This window comes from Protopterus annectens, chromosome 8.part0 (assembly GCF_019279795.1).
Source record: "Protopterus annectens isolate FY-2018-M chromosome 8.part0, PAN1.0, whole genome shotgun sequence".
NCBI classification, from domain to species: Eukaryota; Metazoa; Chordata; order Ceratodontiformes; family Protopteridae; genus Protopterus; species Protopterus annectens.
Window position 1 is genome coordinate 636,623,081 of NC_056741.1, and position 19,746 is coordinate 636,642,826.

Below are 19,746 nucleotides of genomic sequence, written 5' to 3' on the forward strand. Positions count from 1 at the left end.
AGCCTGTTTTTTGTAGAGATAGTGTTATATAAAGGCTTCTTCTAAGGAGTTATAATTAGGCTTAGCATCAATAATTAAGGTGTGCAGTGGGATAAAGCCACTTTCCTACATACCTTGCTAAGGCTAACCCAAGCCTGTTCCTAACCCTAACCCTCCATCTGACCTTAGGAAATCCTTTCCATAACATAATCACTATTCAGATAAATATGATCTGAATTTAATGGTGTTTTTTCTGTGGTATCACAAAAGGAAAGTGTTTTCCTTTTGCAGCCTTCTTGTATTTCAGTATATTAGGTTTTTGGCAACTGTATGTTTCAATATGAATGCAGCAGTGAGGAATGATTCAATTTGTTTTCATTTCAACCAGTTGCTTTAAACCCAGCATGCAGATTGGTAGAGCATGAGGTGTTAATGCACTATGCTCCTGTACCTTCTCACCTGCATTTGCATTGGCTGTAGCTCAGAAATCTCATAATCTATGCTTGTGAATGTCAGTGTAGCTGGTTAACTGGTAAAATGACCAACACTTCATAATGTGATTCGCAACAGGTCAGGATATTGTGAATGGACCCCCCCCAAAAAAAAAGAAGGCAGGTCGTACTTCTGAGCTACCATTTCATTCTTGTAAGCTAGCTCACCAAAACTCAATGTCATCATCTCTGTTTCATACACCTGTTGCACAAGTGTAAGCTGAGACCTTCTGGTAGTGCTTTTGTTCCTGTCATTACCTGCTATGTGTGACAAGCACCTGGACTTGACACCTCCTTTACCAAGAAGGGACCAGGTAATGCAAGTACTCTGTTCTCACTTATCTTTGTCTTTTGCTTACAGTAACCACAAAAAAGAAAACACGACATAGCCATCTTTGTGATGGTACATTCTGAGGATGCAGCTGTGCTGTGGAAGAAACATGGCTTTTTGGGTCACCTGTTGTGAAAGTAAACAGCTTTGGTTGCAATATATTTAATCCACCTACTGCCCTTATAGTAATGCAAAGTGCTGCACAGCTAATTGAACCATTCCAGTAAAGACTGTAATTGATTACAGACCACTGCTTTGAATGCTAGCCCTTCTGCTCACTATTAAATGTGTTTGCTCATTGTGTCTATCATGCATTGGCATTCTGGTAAACCAATAATCCATACCACTCCTTGTCCCACCAGGTGTGGCACACATTCCTCTCAAGCCACACAACACGTCTTTACCTCTTATTACAAACTGTGCTATGAATACTGATTAGGAAGGCTCCTTTACCACTTCTTCATTGCAGTGTGTTGTATGTATTACACCAGTGTGAAATGAAAGTACAGAAACAGCTTTCAGTTAATCACACAATCCTTATGGTGCATATATCACCACAAAATGTATTTATGTGTGCAGCCTTGCCACTATGTTCACTAGTTAACTGAATGTAGCATTTGTAATTTTTCAACTGCAATAATATCATTTTACATGGACTACAATTGGATTTTCAGAAATAATTGTTCTAACCCAATATTCTGAAATTAATTAGGGAAACAAAATCATTATAACTTCCTGAAAGGAACATATATACATGAAAAATAAAATGACAGCACTGGAAAGCGTGGCTTATAAAATACATTTTAATAGTTATTCTTCCCTTCTGCTCCTAGGGCATGTTAAACGTACATTATATGATACCTTGTAATCCTTCTACTTTGTGTTCCCTTAATCTTGGAACATTTTACCAGTATTAATTGTGTAGTGTTCTAACTCTCGGAAATGGATTTTTCACAATCAGAACAAATCACTACATGTTATGCAGGTTCACCTCAACAAATGATCCCTAAATTAATGTTAGCATACATTGGCCTAGATATATATATCCCTTTAGTACTATTGGCACCAGAAAGATCCACGTTTGCTTCCTTTCTTGGTTTTGCTAGAAGTACAGAGCTATTGCAGCCCTGTTCAGTTGCCCTACTCTCTAACATGTATAAGTGACAAATTTGTTAGGTTGTGCTAATCAAGCCTGAGTGAACTCTCATATAGTTTAACTGTCTGAACTAGGTGTGTGAGGGTGAGTCCTGTAAATGGAAAGTGTAAAGGGTCTTGCTCTCCTCACAAAAAAAAATGCTTTTTTCCACTTTTTATTACAGTTTTGAGTTGCATTCTGATGTATATAAATTCCAGAAGCAGGACTTATAATTTGCTGATACAGTTAAACTAAGTAAATCACTGTTTTCCATTAGCCTATTACCTTATGCTTTGGGAGGCAGCAGGCATCCTGTGTGCTGTCAAGGAACTGTGTGCGGAATTATAATAATATTTTTATTTTCCATTGTGAAACTACTGTAAGATTAGATGAGAAAATTATGTTTCACTATACCTTTTTTATCTAGCAAACCATAGCATTCTTCAGTTCCTGTAATCTGATGACGTCATGACCATCAATGTACTCAATTAAAAAAGAGTGATTAATCATTAACACTAAATTGGGTCACAAGACTAGCAAATCAATAAGTATTAGCTACACATTCTAACATTTTGCTAATGCGTCCGCAGCTGCTTTATGCGCATGGAGGTATCATTTCATTCTGGATTTGGATTATACTTGTATGCTGTTTATTATCACTGTTGGAAAATGATAACTATCAAGTCATATATTTTATTTATATGTACAAATGTCATAACCTAAACAGTCAATATCACTTGTACTCTTATTGTTTTTAATAACAGTAGCAAACGTTCATGAAGCTTTCAAATAAAGTTCTTTCAAAATCCTTCACTCTGTGCTGGTGCTTCATAAGTACTATTTAATATTTTCAAAAGCAGAAGTAAATATGTTAGCTATGTAATCCTAGAGAGAGTGGTAAGGTGTATTGGTTTCTGATGTACATAAGTGTAGCTGAAACATCTAAATAAACACAGAAACAGTGGTAAGCATGGAATGTATTTCAGTTTAAGAGCCTTGCTTTTTAGACACGTGCCATAACACCTGCAGATAGCTTCAAAGGCCATCAGACAACATCACTGGAGAACAAGAGCAGGAAGAAAAGACGCTGTTGTGCTGGGTTTTTTTTTTTCTTGATGTAAACAATGTTTTGTGAAGTTTTATGATCAGCTTGAAGACTTGGTAAGTTGAAAATGTTTTTGAAAATGTTTACTGGATGTCATTCTTAATTTATTAATAGTTCTGCTGAAAACTAGTTAAGATTTCGAGTAAGTAAGCTTGCTTGATAAACGTATTTCTCCTCCAGCTTTCAAAAATGTAAAAAATAATTCTGAGCATTGAAATATATGTTAAATGCAACTGCTGCATTTTATGTATTTCAGTAATACACCCTCTTTACATTTTGACTACTCATTTCTTCATCTGTAAAAATGACATCTACATTGTCACGTTTATTTGTAAACCCTGCTTGTCTGAAACGTTTCTTCACAGACCTATATTGTGTATATCTATATCTATATCTACATTTATATGTCCCTCTATCTAAATATATATAAATAGATCATAGATATGGATATATGTAGCTATATAAGCTTTGTTGAGTTGGGCATCACAGCTCACAAAAATTATTATATTAACATACATTAAGAGAATATCTAGTGATATGACTTTATACTAATGAGTATCCATGGTAAAGTTTTACTTAAATTCATTATTATTCATTGATAACTTTAGGCAACATTATTAGAAAGCAAGTAATGCCAAAGTACAGAAAACTGGAAAATAAATAAATAAATAATATGCTTTTTACTTCACATTGTGATATATTAGGAACATATTTACCAATCAATTTTTGAGACATAAAAGTATAATATTTACTTTCCTCAGACCTGACAGTCACTAGCCCTCATTTTTAAATTTCTTATTTATATAACAACCGTGATTCACATAGAATTTTAATACTCAAAATAAGAATGGCTTATATATTCAATAACATATGAGCTTTTCTCTTTCTTAGTAATATTAAAAACCACAAACTAAAGAAATGTTGAATGTTATTTCAGTAAAATACATTATAATGTTTCATAATTCCAATTAGAATTGAGTAATGTAAATAGCTCCAAAGCTTTTTTTTCTTTATCCAGATGCCCTGAATTTTTATATTTAATTTTTCATTTTTATATAAACTTTAATTTCAATATTTTTGTGTTGACATTTCTTCATGCATATAGTACACCTTGCAGAATAATACTTTAATATGACTATTTGCAATTGATATAAGCAAGAAATAAGAATGACATATTTTTATCTTATAAAATGTTTTGTGCTATAATTTGATAAGGAGTTGAATTGTACTGTAGCATGTAAAAATGTAAATTAGGACCATATGACATAGATAGTCTTTTTTGTGCTTGTAGTTGCTTTTTCACGCTAGCAGTTTTATTATGTACATTCAGCTGAAGAAATTCCTATGTAGTTTGCCGAAGAAAACTGACTGCAGTTTATAATTATTGCTGATATATGTAATGACCACAGAAATTCTCTAGCGTAAGTGTTACATCCAACAACATACTTATCTGCATTTTCAGAAACAAACCGACAACAAGTATAAAATCTTTAGAAATATTTTTATGATACAGATATACTTTATTTTCTAGTTCTTGAGTATCCATAGACAACAGAATTCATGTTTACTTTAAGAAATTGTGACCTCAAATGTTATGAAGGCCGCTATGTATTGACTTCCAATAACTGTACTTTACTGTTTGTGTCAGCAGCTAAAAGAAATTTTTTAGTTATTACTGGATCTGATTTTTCACTTTCTGAAGCCTGAAATCAAGACTAGATATCCCCCTTTTACCCAACATGCTTTACATATTTGTAGGAAGTAACTTGTATAGTAAAAAAAACATATGTTTCTTCTACTCACTGAAAGTGAAGTAAAGAAAATGTCATATAATTTCAAATAATTCAAAAGCACCAAATCAGAAAGTTTGTACAATACTTTGCAGTGCTGTTACTCTCCACAACACAACACAACATATTGTTATACAGCAATTCATTATACAATTGCATCTTCTGCATTTTATATTCAAGAAAATGGATTGAATCAGTATAAAATTAAGTAGTTACTGGAGTCTAAGGTGAAATTATTAAAGAATGGATTACAAATAAAAGAGATAGGTCAATATTTCCTGATCAGTGCAGCTTAGTTGTAAAGCAATGCATATGTCATATATTAGTGAGAGTTCTAGAGTAATTCTTAAATATCTCAAACTGCAGATATTTCCAGACTACTAGCAGAAGAAAATTAAAAAAAAATAATTACATACTTTTTTGGTCAAACTAGCCGAAACATGGACTTCTATGTATTTACTATTAAGCTGATGCTAATCTACTATATCAATCATATATGGACTGGAAGTTTTCCAAGAGCAGAATAATTACATAGAATAAAGAGCTGTCAATTTGAATTGCATATTCTTTCTAATATATTAATTTATTTATTCCTGTATTAATCAGTAGCAGGTTACTGAATAAAATAGAAATGACCAGTGAATCTAATATGGATGCTTACATAATGTTACATGTAAAATCCCATGCAGTTGATTTCGCACATGCACTTTTAACTGGTTTTCTCCATGCAAAGCCCTAGCAGGTAACACAAAGTTCCTCCCCAAAAGCCACAGTCATGCTCCACAATATTGAATATCTGATAAATCAGCTTAGCTAATTCAGCTTTCTACTTTGTCATGTTTCAAAATGTGGCTTATCCCACATAGGTTGTTGCAAAAGTCAGTACACTCAAGGTTGTCTGTTGTTTTGTTATTTTAAGGGTAAGTTATCCACCTGTGGCACTGTAAAACCTAGGTCCACCTATCAGTTTAGATGGTAATGGGCTGGTGTGTGTGTGTGTGTGTGTGTGTGTGTGTGTGTGTGTGTGTGTGTGTGTGTGTGTGTGTGTGTGTGTGTGTGTGTGTGTGTGTGTGTTTGGTGTGAAACTGTATAGACAACAGTCCTTTATTGTGTAGAAAGTACATTTAAATTATGCCCACAGGAGTGACCCTGACATATGCCAAAAGCTCTACCTGAACAAAATAAGTACCTTCAGTGAAATGATTGAGGAAAAGCTCCAGCAGCACATGAAGGATCACATACATACAGACATGACCCGGATGGATGCTAAATTAATTGGTATCTGTCACCTACCTTTATCTATGAGAATAATAACAACAAAAAAAATCTCCCTTCACATATTTGAAAACCGGTGAAGATGTACAAATGGCTCAAACTTGAGCTTTCCTCTGCTAACTTGCAAAGCGATAAGCATCTTTCTAGTGTGAAGATTACTTGTGTGGAGACAATGAGTAAACCTACTAAGAGCCTGACAGGGAGCTTGAATGATCAGAACAGCTTGATGTCAAGCATCGGACAGAGGGAAAACTGAAACAAAAATTAGTTTTATGCATATCAAAACATGTTTCTTTCTTTTTTAAGATAGAAAAGTCAACTTGTCCTGCCAATACATTTTTGTTAATTTAATTGATAAAACAATAAAAATACAACATGATATTGTAGTGCAGAAGGCAATTATAATGCTAGGTGCAGCAGTATTCCTTGAGATAATAATATGCACACAACTTTTTCTTTGCTAATCAGGCTTAGCAAACCTTAGTTTCTGAAACTGCTGTGTGATAATACTACTCCTTAGGATATATTCCTTGTCATCTGTAGTGAGTGAGCACTTCCTTACCTGACTCACTCCATGATGCCAGTGCTAATCACAAGAGGAAGAAGAAGCACAATATGTAAAGTTGGGATAAAAACTACCTTCTACCAAGACGGGAGGCTCTGCTTTGTTGCACCCCCTAGTACAAGATAGACAATATCTATTTTAGGATAACTATAAATAGATTAAATCAAATACTGACTGGGTTCCTTAAAGCAAAGTATTGCACCATATTAACACTCAGAAATCATTAATCTGGTGAAAGTTACTGTAAATTTCAAGCAACAGATTTTGGAGGACAGAAGAAAATGTTAGTCTGCCTCTATTAGACTTCTAAGGGAGATCGTTACCTTGATTATTTCATAATAAGAGTCCGTGGTTCTCAACCTCCTTTAATCTCAGTAAGTCAAACACTAGAACCAGACACCTGAGCTTTCATTAACAGATTGACAGAATACAATGGAGGGGTGGAGTCATAACCTATCAAATTCCCCTTCTCATAAACTTCCTTTGCAGATTAAGCAATGTGATTCAATAGCTTTGTCCCCTCTAGCATCTTAGTCATGTGTGCTTACCCTAACGCTAATTCTTCCACTGCCTCTAACGACAGCCACATATATTACTTTCCCCAAAGCCCTTTCCCTAACAGTAACAATACACAAGACAGGTAAAGACAAGCACACACACACACACACACACACACACACACACACACACACACACACACACACACACAATACTCTCTTCAAATACTCTACCACCACAGATACACAACACCAGCCCTTGCTCTAATGCTAAGCCAAAAACATTCACACAACACTAAAAACATTCACATGCATCAGTCAGTCTATCCCTTTACCTAGCCTTTACTCTAATCCTAGCCATTAAATCCCACATACCAGCATGCAAAGTGCCACATGTATACTTTGTCAATAGCATGAGTATTCAACAAAGTAGCAAAGTAGCCCATATACATATATATATATATATATATATATATATATATATATATATATATATATACATACACACACACACACACACATATATATATATATATATATATATATATATATATATATATATATATATATATATATATATATATATATATATAGGTTTACTATCAAAATTGCGAACGGCACTACGTCGACTGTCATATACTCGAACATGGAAGTTTGAAATCAGTAATGTTGAAGACAAAATAATCAATCTAGGAATGGTTTTAACATGGGTTGAGGTAGGTGTTCAGTAGTATTCCGAACTACAAACATCTCCCCTACCTTGACTCATGTTAGAGTAAGAAACATAAAAAAACTCAGTACATATACCAACAGCATGAACATATACAGAAATCAAACTCAGAATGTTATATTTTTATAAAACTTTCACTACATCCCGGACATGTTGCAAGTTAAGATGTTGCCACCTATTACTTAAAGAATGGATATACAAATCATAGTCTGACCAACCTAAGATTTAACAGACTACTTATTGATACCATTAATATCTGGGCAAACCATATTAAGAATGATTCTCCAGTACAACTCTAGTCTTAATTTCATCTCCCAAGGGCATCCCATAAGGTTAGGAAACACCTTTTGAGGAAAAAAAGAAAACTTCTTAAAATCTCGACATTCCTTAGGATGCTTACAAAGTGCATTAGTCATATTACCCTAGAATAACCAGCTGAAATTACGGTTTTAGTGTCATGTATAAATCTGTAGTGCTTACAAGCACCACATTTCCTCATTCCTACTTCCCTAGTCGAATCTTCATCTTTAGAACTGGCCTTCTCAAATTTTAATTTTCATTTTGTACTTTTTTCTATTCAAAATTTGAGGTCATTCCTAATTTCTCTGTCAAATTAAAAGCATCAGATACATTTGAACAATTCCTACACAAAAAAAACTTTTATGTCCTTAACACCTTTGTTATTTTCTGGTATAATAGCTGTAGTAAAACTGTTGTTATTACAATTTTTATGAACTATAACATCACCCTGTTGAAATAAGAGCTTTTATTTTGTGGCCTTTTATTGACTAATTAGATCCTTTTATCCCTGTAATAACTCCCACAGATACCTCTGCCCTAAAAACATATTACATAAAATATGCATCTCCTTCTTAAAATCTTCATCATTGAAGACCAGCCTAGTCACCCTAATCATTTCCCCTTAACCAGATTTCTCATCTGCCAAGGGGCTGATTACTATTATAGTGAAGGTACTGTAACTATTAGAATATATTTATTTCCTATAAATATCAGAATCATATTTATATCAGAATCATATTTCCCCTCTAATTTTTTTGTAATTCTGACATCCAAATACTGAACAGTCTCTAAATCACTTTCATAGGTAAATTTAAAAAAATTATTAGTAGAATTAATGTAACCAGCAAAAGCTTTCAGTTCATCTAGGCTGTCCTGCCATATGATAAAGACATCACCAGAAATGTGAAGTATAGTTCAATGGATGACCAAAAAGATGAGGGAAATATAAAACATCTTTCCCAATACCATAATATTAAGTTAGTGAAAACTGGGGCTGATGTTGCCCTCATTGCTAACCCTTTTAGTTATTTATAATATTCACCATTAAAGAACACAAAGTTATTCTTCAATACAGTTTTGATGCATTATGTTACCATGTCAATATCCTTGAGGATTAAAATAATAATAATCATACCCTCGAAAAAAACAATCCATACCAGCTTTGTGCAAAATAACTACAAGTCCTTAACATCAATGTAACTGAAAAAGAAGTCATTAAAAAATCAGTTTTAGCTAGTACATTCAAACAGTGTCACAAATCTTTAAGGATTTAACCCTTACCTAGCCAAGTATTTTTTAAATCTGTAGTCCACATACTTGGCAAGCAGCTCTGTTTTTGAAAACCCTGCAGCAACAATTGGTCTATGGGGTGAGTCCACTGAGGATTTATGAATTCTCAGCATTCCAAAAATTGATAGAACAATAGTTTTTAACTTTCTAAAATTCCCTTGTTTTAAACAGCATCTCATGTGTCAAAACATCCTCTAACCATAAATCAATGTTGTTATGTGCCATATTAATTTTATTTACGGATATGTCTGTGAAACATTTCCCATTGTACAAATATGCTAACATTTTTTGGGAATAAATCATTTTTTCCATTATCACCACACCCCCCACCTTTGTCTGGCTTCATGACACGTATGCTTTTGTCCCTTGAAATAATATACAGAAATTACAACGTATGCCATGTTACCATCTAAACGTTCCATGTAAATGGAAGAGTGCAAAAAAAGCTTAAATTGTAGCTGGGAATTACTTTTAGAGAATTAAGTTGCAGAAAACTAGATGAGAAGCATGACAGGAGAGACTGAGAGAGCAAGGAAGAAAGAAGTTGCAGAGAAAAGGTGAAAAAGAAAAATTATGGTGAAACAATCTAAAGATGTAGAACAAAAACAGATCAAGAGGAGAAATGAATGGCCCCAGGGTGTATGAGCTAAAAACTGGTATTCACAGTAAAGCTTAGGAAAAGAAACAAGATAAATCTTTAGCAAAGGCTTGAGTTATAAGGTGTACCTGCAAAGAAAAAGAAATTGTAGTTAGTCCAGAAAAATCTCTAACAACCAAATGTGATTCAATTCAGAGGTTTAATTACCGATATTAATGAATTATCATGATATTTCTGAAGTAGTACATAATCTAGCAAAACCCTGGAACAAAATGAAAAGACTTTCTCAATGCGTATAAGTGAAATGATTTTCTTTGTATACTGAGAGCAACTTATCTTGAGTCAAACATTGCTACTTGAATACATGTTTTTATACAATGCTGTTGATATGGTTCTGTGTTGCTCTTGTGGTTAATTGTACTTGTAGTCTTGCACCAGCCAAAGGAGACTAGGAGGTTCAGCTCAGTGTAATGAGAAGGCTCTGTGGGTTCAGCTCAGTGTAATGAGAAGGCTCTGTGGGTTCAACTCAGTGTAATGAGAAGGCTCTGAGGGTTCAGCTCAGTGTAATGAGGAGGCTCTGTGGGTTTAGCTTAGTGTAATGAGAAGGCTCTGAGGGTTCATCTCAGTGTGATGCAAAGGCTCAGGGGGGTCAGCTCAGCGTAATGAGAAGGCTCTGAGGGTTCATCTCAGTGTGATGCAAAGGCTCAGGGGGGTCAGCTCAGTGTAATGAGAAGGCTCTGAGGGTTCATCTCAGTGTGATGGGAAGGCTCTGAGAGTTCATCTCAGTGTGATGTGAAGGCTCTGGGGGTTCAGCTCAGTGTAATGAGAAGGCTCTGAGGGTTCATCTCAGTGTGATGGGAAGGTTTTGGGGGTGCAGCTCAGCATAATGAGAAGGCTCTGAGGGTTCAGTTCAGCGTAATGAGAAGGCTCTGAGGGTTCAGTTCAGCGTAATGAGAAGGTTCTGTGGGTTCAGTTCAGTGTAATGAGAAGGGTCTGAGGGTTCATCTCAGTGTGAAGTGAAGGCTCTGAGAGTTCATCTCAGTGTGATGTGAAGGCTCTGGGGTTCAGCTCAGTGTAATGAGAAGGCTCTGTGGGTTCAGCTCAGCGTAATGAGAAGGCTCTGAGGGTTCATCTCAGTGTGATGGGAAGGCTCTGAGGGTTCAGCTCAGCGTAATGAGAAGGCTCTGAGGGTTCATCTCAGTGTAATGAGAAGGCTCTGTGAGTTCAGCTCAGTGTAATGAGAAGGCTCTGAGGGTTCAGCTCAGTGTAATGAGGAGGCTCTGTGGGTTTAGCTTAGTGTAATGAGAAGGCTCTGAGGGTTCATCTCAGTGTGATGCAAAGGCTCAGGGGGGTCAGCTCAGCGTAATGAGAAGGCTCTGAGGGTTCATCTCAGTGTGATGCAAAGGCTCAGGGGGGTCAGCTCAGTGTAATGAGAAGGCTCTGAGGGTTCATCTCAGTGTGATGGGAAGGCTTTGAGAGTTCATCTCAGTGTGATGTGAAGGCTCTGGGGGTTCAGCTCAGTGTAATGGGAAGGCTCTGTGGGTTCAGCTCAGTGTAATGAGAAGGCTCTGTGGGTTCAGCTTAGTGTAATGAGAAGGCTCTGTGGGTTCAGCTTAGTGTGATGTGAAGGCTCTGGGGGTTCAGCTTAGTGTAATGAGAAGGCTCTGTGGGTTCATCTTCAAGTAAAGAGAAGGCTCTGTGGGTTCAGTTCACTGTAATGAGAAGGCTCTGAGTGTTTAGTGCAATGTAATGAGAATGCTCTGAGGGTTCATCTCAGTGTTATGAGACAGCTCTGAGGGTTCAGCTCAGGGTATTGAGAAGCCTCTGTGGGTCCAGCTCAGTGTAATGAGAAGGCTCTGAGGCTTCAGCTCAAAGTAATGAGAAGGCTCTGAGGATTCAGCTCACTGTAATGGGTTAGACTACCAATGGTCCAGCTCAAGGAAAATGTCTGCATCTGGGGATTGTAGTGGTAAACTTTGCAAGGGAAGAAATTGCAAGACAGGCATGGAGAGTTTTCCCTGAACATAAAAAAAATGTCAGTAAAGTTCCGTTCATTTGCATAATCACAAACATCTGAACTTGAACAAACTGGTCGATGAAATGTACCAGTTTCAAGGCAGTTGGACATATCGGTTTAACTTCAAAACAGAGTTACTAAAGCACAAATTACCACATCTGTTCGGCCTAACTATTACTTGCCGAAAAAATCTGAGCAAGGCATATATATGATGGACTCCCCATTAGGAGGAAACTCCCCTCTGCACTTCTCCTTTGAAATACAGCCTACTAAGGTTGAAACACATTAAAGCAGATTGTAGTTCTTGAGAGGGGGGTTATTGACAATCATCTAATTCAGTGAAGGAGGTTCACAGAATTTTTAATCTATCTATGCATTCAGCAATTTTCTAAACCACTTACCCTTACGAGGTTTGCAGAAGTTGCAAGCTAAGAAATACAGACTAGATTTCCCTTTCAACAGTGACTGTCCTAAGCTTATCCTGCAGGATGCCAGTCACTCCCATACTAATGGTGACTTATGATCTCGCCATCTTGTCCTGGACCTGCTTGGGTTCTTCTTCAATCAGATCAGTCCTAGATCTTCTCCTATATGAAGCATCCCAAGCATCCTTAAAAGGTGCCTAGTCCACCTCTCATGACTTACGTCAAAAACAGCCACAGTACTCTGAGAACTTCCTGGTGTGCTGAGATCTTCAATCTGTGATTAATTGCAAATCTGGTGACCCTAAGAAGGATCCTCATTTCCCTGATTTCCATGCATAATCTTGGACTTTCAGTCAGTGCCCATAGTTCTTTTTGGCAGGTGATGATGGCAGCACAGACCAACTAGCAAACTGAGAACATCTGCTTACAATGCAACTCTGAGTTCACCCTTACATTTTTGTACAGCATCTGCACTTATGACATTGATGCATGGATCCATTAGACAATCTTGTCATCCTTGTTAGCCTCACTTGTGAATAATACTCCATCCTCCTGTTACTTAAACTCCTCTAGTTGGTATAGTTAAGGTAGCCCTTACCTGTAGAAAAGTAGTGAGTCACACTTAACCAAAGTACCTGGTCATCTTTCATTGTGCTGCTGGTATGAAGTAATATGCTGTTGTGACAAAGGATATGAATAATGCACAGATATTTCAAGTTAAATGCATTGCCCTTCTGGTGTACGGCCTTCATTAGTTTACCTACATCATTATATAGTACTGGACTTCCTTTATCCTTCCAGGGATTTTGGACTGAGGATATATAATCTCTTATTCATTTAGTCTAGGAAAGTTTATGAAATAATAGTTTTAAGACAAGTATTGCTTTGAAAAGGGTTTGGAGTATGTTAGCAAGGTTAAAACTTGTTTGGAGTGGAAGTACAATTTGGCAGTCCCAGTCTCTCATCTGAAGATATAGATAATCTGAATACAAGTTTAGAAACGGGATTATTAAATCTTCTTTGGGTAATATCATCCAGATAGTAAACCCCAACATAATGTGTTAGAAGAGATCTGTGTAGGGAGATTTCTGAATCGATTAGATCTCATTTCTTATATGATAGATTTTGTATTTTGATTATCAGGGTTACATGTAAGCACTATTGTGTGTTACTTGACCTGGGTGCAAATTTAGATCGATTATTTTATTCATTACAAGTAAGAAGATGGAGGAGATTATTATGTTTTAGTGTTTTATCATATTATTCTGGATATTGCCATTATCCAGGACAATATTCATGACTAAACAGGAGTATACATTTTTATCACCTAAGTGTGTACTAGAGTTTAGAGCTACAATTTACTATACAATCTAATATTATTTTACATAGTAAACACATATGATTCTGATTTAATATGATTAAGAGACCATTGCCACTTCTGATATTGAATTAACAAAAAATGTTTTCCATAATAATTCTGTTATCTGTGGAAGTATAGTCAATGTTCCTGGCTTGTGTCATTATGGAAAGCAGTACAATAATAATAAAAAATAAATAAAATGTGCTTTTGCTTCCATGCACTTTTAGCTTTTCAATTTTTTTTAAAATAACTCCTGTTATATTTAATTGTTAGTTGCATGAATTTTAGTAAAATCTGCAGGTTATAAAAGGTTATAAAACTACACTTATCAGTGACATTTTCCTTTCTTCCCTGTACTCAAAACTGTTGGTAGTTTGGTGGAATTACCTCTTCAAAATCAGTTTATCCATCTAGGTTTTCTTCATTATGTTCCAAGTCCTAATATTATTGTTTATATTTTATTTCCAGTTTGTGTTGCATTCACTTTTTTTTCTCTTCACTTTTCTTTTTATCTTCTTTTTAATGTCCATTTGACGCATGTTGGCAAAAGCCATAACAGCAGCAGACTAAGTAGGGCAGACAAAGCTCGCTATATACAATCACACACGCCAGCTCATTCTGACAAATTCCTAAGCATTCCTAGGCCCCTTGGGGCATATTATCCTTCCAGCATTTCCTGGATCTGCCCCAGGGATTAATTTAAGTGGGACATGCTCCAAACAACTCCACTGAAGCTACCCCTAGACATCCTAATAAAATGCTCAGTTCACTTCATTTGGCTATTCTTGATCCTGAGGAGCCATGACTCTTCCCTGTGTATCTCCTGGATCCACTCACTGTGCCATGAAGACTAAGTCCAGGGATCCTGAAGAAGAAATTATTTTCTATTTCTTGCCTCTGCAATTTCATTGTGTCAAACACTATCCACCACTGTGATGATTCAGACACGCCTGACCTGTAAATGTTGAACCTTCTCTTACAACAAAGCCCCCATGTCACCAACACATGCCAGTTTAGCAAGCAGACATCCCTGAGCAGTACTGCATTGCACTTGTTAAACTCATACTTCCTTTTGCCATAATTTGTAAACAAGATTCTGAAGTGTGTAAACTCTATTATTAATGAAAATTGTTCCCCAAACTTCCCATTTCTTCTTTTCTTGGAAGGTTTCATTGCTTCAGCTTTAGAGGTGCAGATTCAACAGCAAATCAGATCAGAGTTTATTGGAAGTTTATCATCAAATGAGGCCAAAAGAACATCAAATATAAACACCAAAGATGTCACATTGCACTGACCAGACATGCTCCCAACCTTGGTTGTGTCCTGATAATATATTTCAAAAAATCAAAATGAGTATCACTGACAGTATGCACTCTTGGCAAAGCCTGGATCTGATCTTGGATGAATAAGGTTTAATGGCAAGAATGCAAACACAACTCTCACTGCATTCATACAGTGATCCAATATAATGCAGCAGTGGTCCTGGTACCACAAACCCAATCCAAAAATAAATGAAACAGAGTCCAAACTGGCCATAATCTTTTATTATAAAATGTAAGCGCTTTCAGGCTAAAAAACCCTTCATCAGACTGTCTGTCTGACTGAAGTTGCACTGTCGATTAGAGCTTCATCTCCAGTATTTTGTCACTGGCTTTTCCAGTGAAAATGAGGAGTGTGTTCCTCTAAACTTAGAACATGGTCACCTTTCTTAGCAATCGGAACTACCTGCCAAGTTTGGCAGTCTAGAAGGTCTGCCCCATGTTTCATGCAACACCACAGAGACATATTTAGTGATACAGGTCCAGCCCTGTTCCATGCCTTCAGAATCTCCAGCTGCATCTCCTCTACACTTGCAAACATTTTATTAATGAGATGTTGGACAACTTTGATACACATTCTTCCCAAAACTCAACAAGAAATGCATTGGTATCTGGTGGACAAACAAAGAGCTTCAAATGGGTTTAAGGAAGCTTGCTGTGAACAAGCCTAAGAACCTATGATGGGATACCCAAATAAAGTATTTAGCTCTGCCTCTGCCTCCATTTACTTGTTACTGTCTTTAAATGAAAAGCCTTTTGAAGATTATACAGGTGCTGAAGTGGACAGGTACTTGCTGAGATTTAGGTAATGGAAAAGACATCTTCATGGTAGGCCTTATTTGTTTTCGCCTCAACATGTTATACATCTTAGATGTTAAGCAAAAACTGACACTGGTCTGAGCAGACATGTTTTGAATGATACTAATTTGATTGCCTCACTATAGAAGGCACCAGACATTATTTGATTTAGTGTTAGTTACATGACAGTGAAAGTTTCAGGTAAGAAAAAAGCCAAAATAATTTTTTGGTCTACTAAATTAACACTGGCAATTCCATTCAATTCTACTAATAAGTGTTTATATTCATTGACTGCTGTCCTTCTGCATTTAGCCTGATTGTTAAAAATAATACTAAAGAGTTCAGCAATAAAAGCACACATTTTAAGACTGTCCTTCAACAACCACTGAAACAAGCCTGGGCTTTCCCACAGAAGCTGGCCTCACCATTTAAAACACACTGTCCTAAAAGCTGTTATCAAGTGTGTCTCTCTGTCTCTCCTTTCAAGTGCAGTATACAGAAGATCAAAATTCTCCGATGATAATGACTGAAATATTTTTGAATCTCTTCTTTTGGATGTTTAATTTGAAGTGTCATAAATAATGGCCAACATTTATTTTTGGGAAATCACACACACCTCACCTCCCAAGAAAATAATATTTTTATTTGAAACTCAAATATAAAAAAACACCCCTCTCCCAGCATTTTCTGAAAACTTCAAGGATTTGCTTAAAAATATATCACAGTGTCTAGATTTGTAGTTTAAACTTTAAAAGTCATAGTCATTAGGCAGATAACAATAAAGGACTGGCCTCACCTCATCTGAAATGTAAGCTGTAACCATGCAGTAGTATTACATTACAGAGACAATACGTTCAACTGTCTGCCTTTTTAGAGTTACAGCCCTCCTCCATTTGTACCATCCTCTTTATCCTTTCTCCATCAGTACTAAATTCTTATGAATGTCTCAGAGGATTCCCTTTCTGTCATCTATTATGCCAGTCCATTCCCTAGGCCTACCCCCCTTCATTGAAGAATTACCTTCAGAGATCCAAAGAGAAGTTAGTCTCCATGGTTTGCTGTCAGTGCTCCCTCCTTCTACTTTGTCCTTCTTGTTGAGAATGAGCTTCTTACATCTCCTTTGCATGATCGTGTGGACCCATATTATACTCCCCTCTGTCACTTCTGGGGTCATATAAGAAGAGTTTTATCTCCTTTCATGTCTAATAATATCCCTTAACCTACTTCTCACACATCTTTATGCTAGATTTTCTGCACAATCCTTCAACTTCCAGAAGAGCACACAGTCTGCAAAGGCCGTCTGATCAATATCCTGTAGAGTCAAAACATTACCCATTTGCTCCTTAATTGCTTACTTCTGAGGATACATCCTAACATAGTAATCTTTACTGTTAATACACTCTCAGTCTGCTCCTGGTTATCCACTCCACATCAAGAGCCTTTCCTTACTCTTCCTGGCATTGCCTACTGGCAGCAAGTATCCCTTTTTTAGGGGCAGCCCAGGAGCACTTGATGTATTGTTCCACAAATTCCATTTTTTTTCTATTTGATTTGATCCTACTTTTTTATAAAGATACCACTTCCAGTTCCTTTATTTCTATTATAATATTCACTACTCCAAATACAGTTGGCTTAGACTTTGATTTCCATTTTCTAGTAATTGCTTTTTTTGGTATCCACCAGAATTAAACTTAACAAGGTCTTACTATGTCTAGCAATTCAGATCCTGTATCTCAGGTAAAAAAAAAATCCTTAGTTATATCCATTTTATCACCCAATATTTCTGACAGAATACTATTTAGGGAATTTTTAAAGTCTGCCAACTCATCACATTCACACAACACTTACCTCCAGCTACCTCCTTCTTCCCCATTGCACCTCCAACATTTGCCATCTACCTGAGGAAAAACTCCCTGGAATCTGCTTAGGGTATAAAAATACCTATGCAAATACTTCCAAGCATAAGTCCTAAATCTTTTTTATTGTGTTTCATATTTGGGAGCCATACATGTGTCTTCCTTTTATTTCCTTGTGAATTGCTTATCCAATCTCCCTTCCCAATCTTTTCTATCCTCCTCTGATTGATTCATATATTTATCATGCAATATTTTATATGCCCTACTAATTATCCCTTTTCCACCAGCAATCTCTGTTCTAGATTCAACCAAGAACTCCACCAGAGCAGGTCTTTAATTAAGGATTCACCTATCCCTTTCTCTTTGCCTATACTCTGATATCAATCCCTGATAGGGAAAGCAGTCTCTAGCCTGCAGTCCAAATGTCTTCTTGGCCTCTTCCCATCCTATTACCTTTCCCTCTCTAGTTATTTGCACCCAATACCTTGGTTCTTTTAACAGATTTCTCCAGTAAACACCCAGTCCCTCTTGCCCAATCTCTGTATCCCCAATTGCAGTTATCCCCATCAGCAGAATCTCCTTTCTTGATTCTCGTGTTGGCTTAGTTCTTCAAAAACTTTCTCCTGCTTTTAATATCCTGTATGGCTTAGTTATCAAACTTAAGGATCTGCTTCCAAAATCCCAATCTCTCCTTATTTATTGAATTTCCTCCCTGCTTTATCATTATCTCTTTCCAAGTTGGAATTATAGCTTTGTACTTGTGTTATGTGTATGCACCTTAACTCTGTAGCTCTAAAATATCCCTTCTAATCAGGTAATCCTAAACCAGCTTGTTCATTTGGAAGGATCAGCTTATCCCACTTGACTCTTGCCCTCTTCACCTCCCAGGTAAAATCCTTCAGCTCTTCATTAATTGCTATCTGCAACTTCTCTGGTTGATAAAATATGCTTGACTTGTACATAAACCTAAAGGGACTAAAATATTTCACTACTTGTTCTTGCTATCCATAGCTTCAAACAAGATCTTACAGTTTCTCAGTTTTTTTGTATTATCTTTGGTTTAGTCTCTTCCCACAAATCCTTAGCTGGCATAGAAAACTCCTTTTTTAACCCATACTCCTAAATACTTCATTTTAGTGTATCCTCATAAATATGGGTATTGCTGAACTAATTTATGTGTGGGTACACAGTTTACAGCTCTAGCTTTTGCTTTATCTTCATTAATGTTATATCCTGAAAAGACATGAAACTGTCTCAGAATTTTCCACATCACGGAGATGTCCTTGTCTGGTTTTACGAGGTAGAAAACAATATCATCTGCAGACAAAGTCAACCCTTCTTGCTTACCATACCAATTATATCCTTGAATTTCTGAGTCCCTTAAAGTTCTTTGCAAATTGCTTTAAATATAATGCAAATAACAAAGGGGAAAGAGGACACCCATGCTTGGTTCATTTGTTCAGACACAGCTTATCAGAGAGGAACCCTCCTACATTCATTTTTGCCTACAATCCCTCATATATCCTTCTAATTAGCCTTATTATTGTATCAAGGAATGCAAATGTTTCTATTGCCTTAATCATAAAATCCCAGGTTACTCGGTCGAATACTTTTGTCTGCATCAAGACCCACCAAAACAGCAAAATTTTACTACATTCTGCTTCCCTCTGGATCATGCTTGTTCTTCCAATGTCGTCAAATGGTTGCCTCCCCTCCACAAAACCACATCGATCCATATCTAACAATTTTGGCAACACCATTGCCGTTCTTTTAGCTGTTATAGACATAAACATTTTCTAGTCACAGTTTAAACTTGTGATGGGTCTATATGACTCTGGGTCTAGTGGGTCTTTATCATCTTTAGGTATTACAGCCACCACAACTT

At 36.4% G+C, this 19,746-nt stretch overlaps 1 protein-coding gene across 2 annotated transcripts in view; it reads left to right on the forward strand.

Moving 5' to 3' along the window:
- FOXP3 (forkhead box P3) overlaps positions 1–19,746 on the forward strand; it is a 733,303-nt gene that overhangs the window by 126,854 nt on the left and 586,703 nt on the right. Inside the window, exon 1 of one of the 2 annotated variants that reach the window (XM_044080122.1) lies at positions 2,983–3,097. The exons of the other annotated variant lie outside the window; for it this stretch is intronic. The gene's annotated coding sequence lies outside the window, so the exon portion shown is untranslated. Of the gene's footprint in view, positions 1–2,982; positions 3,098–19,746 lie in introns of those variants that run through there. 2 annotated transcript variants of the gene reach the window in all.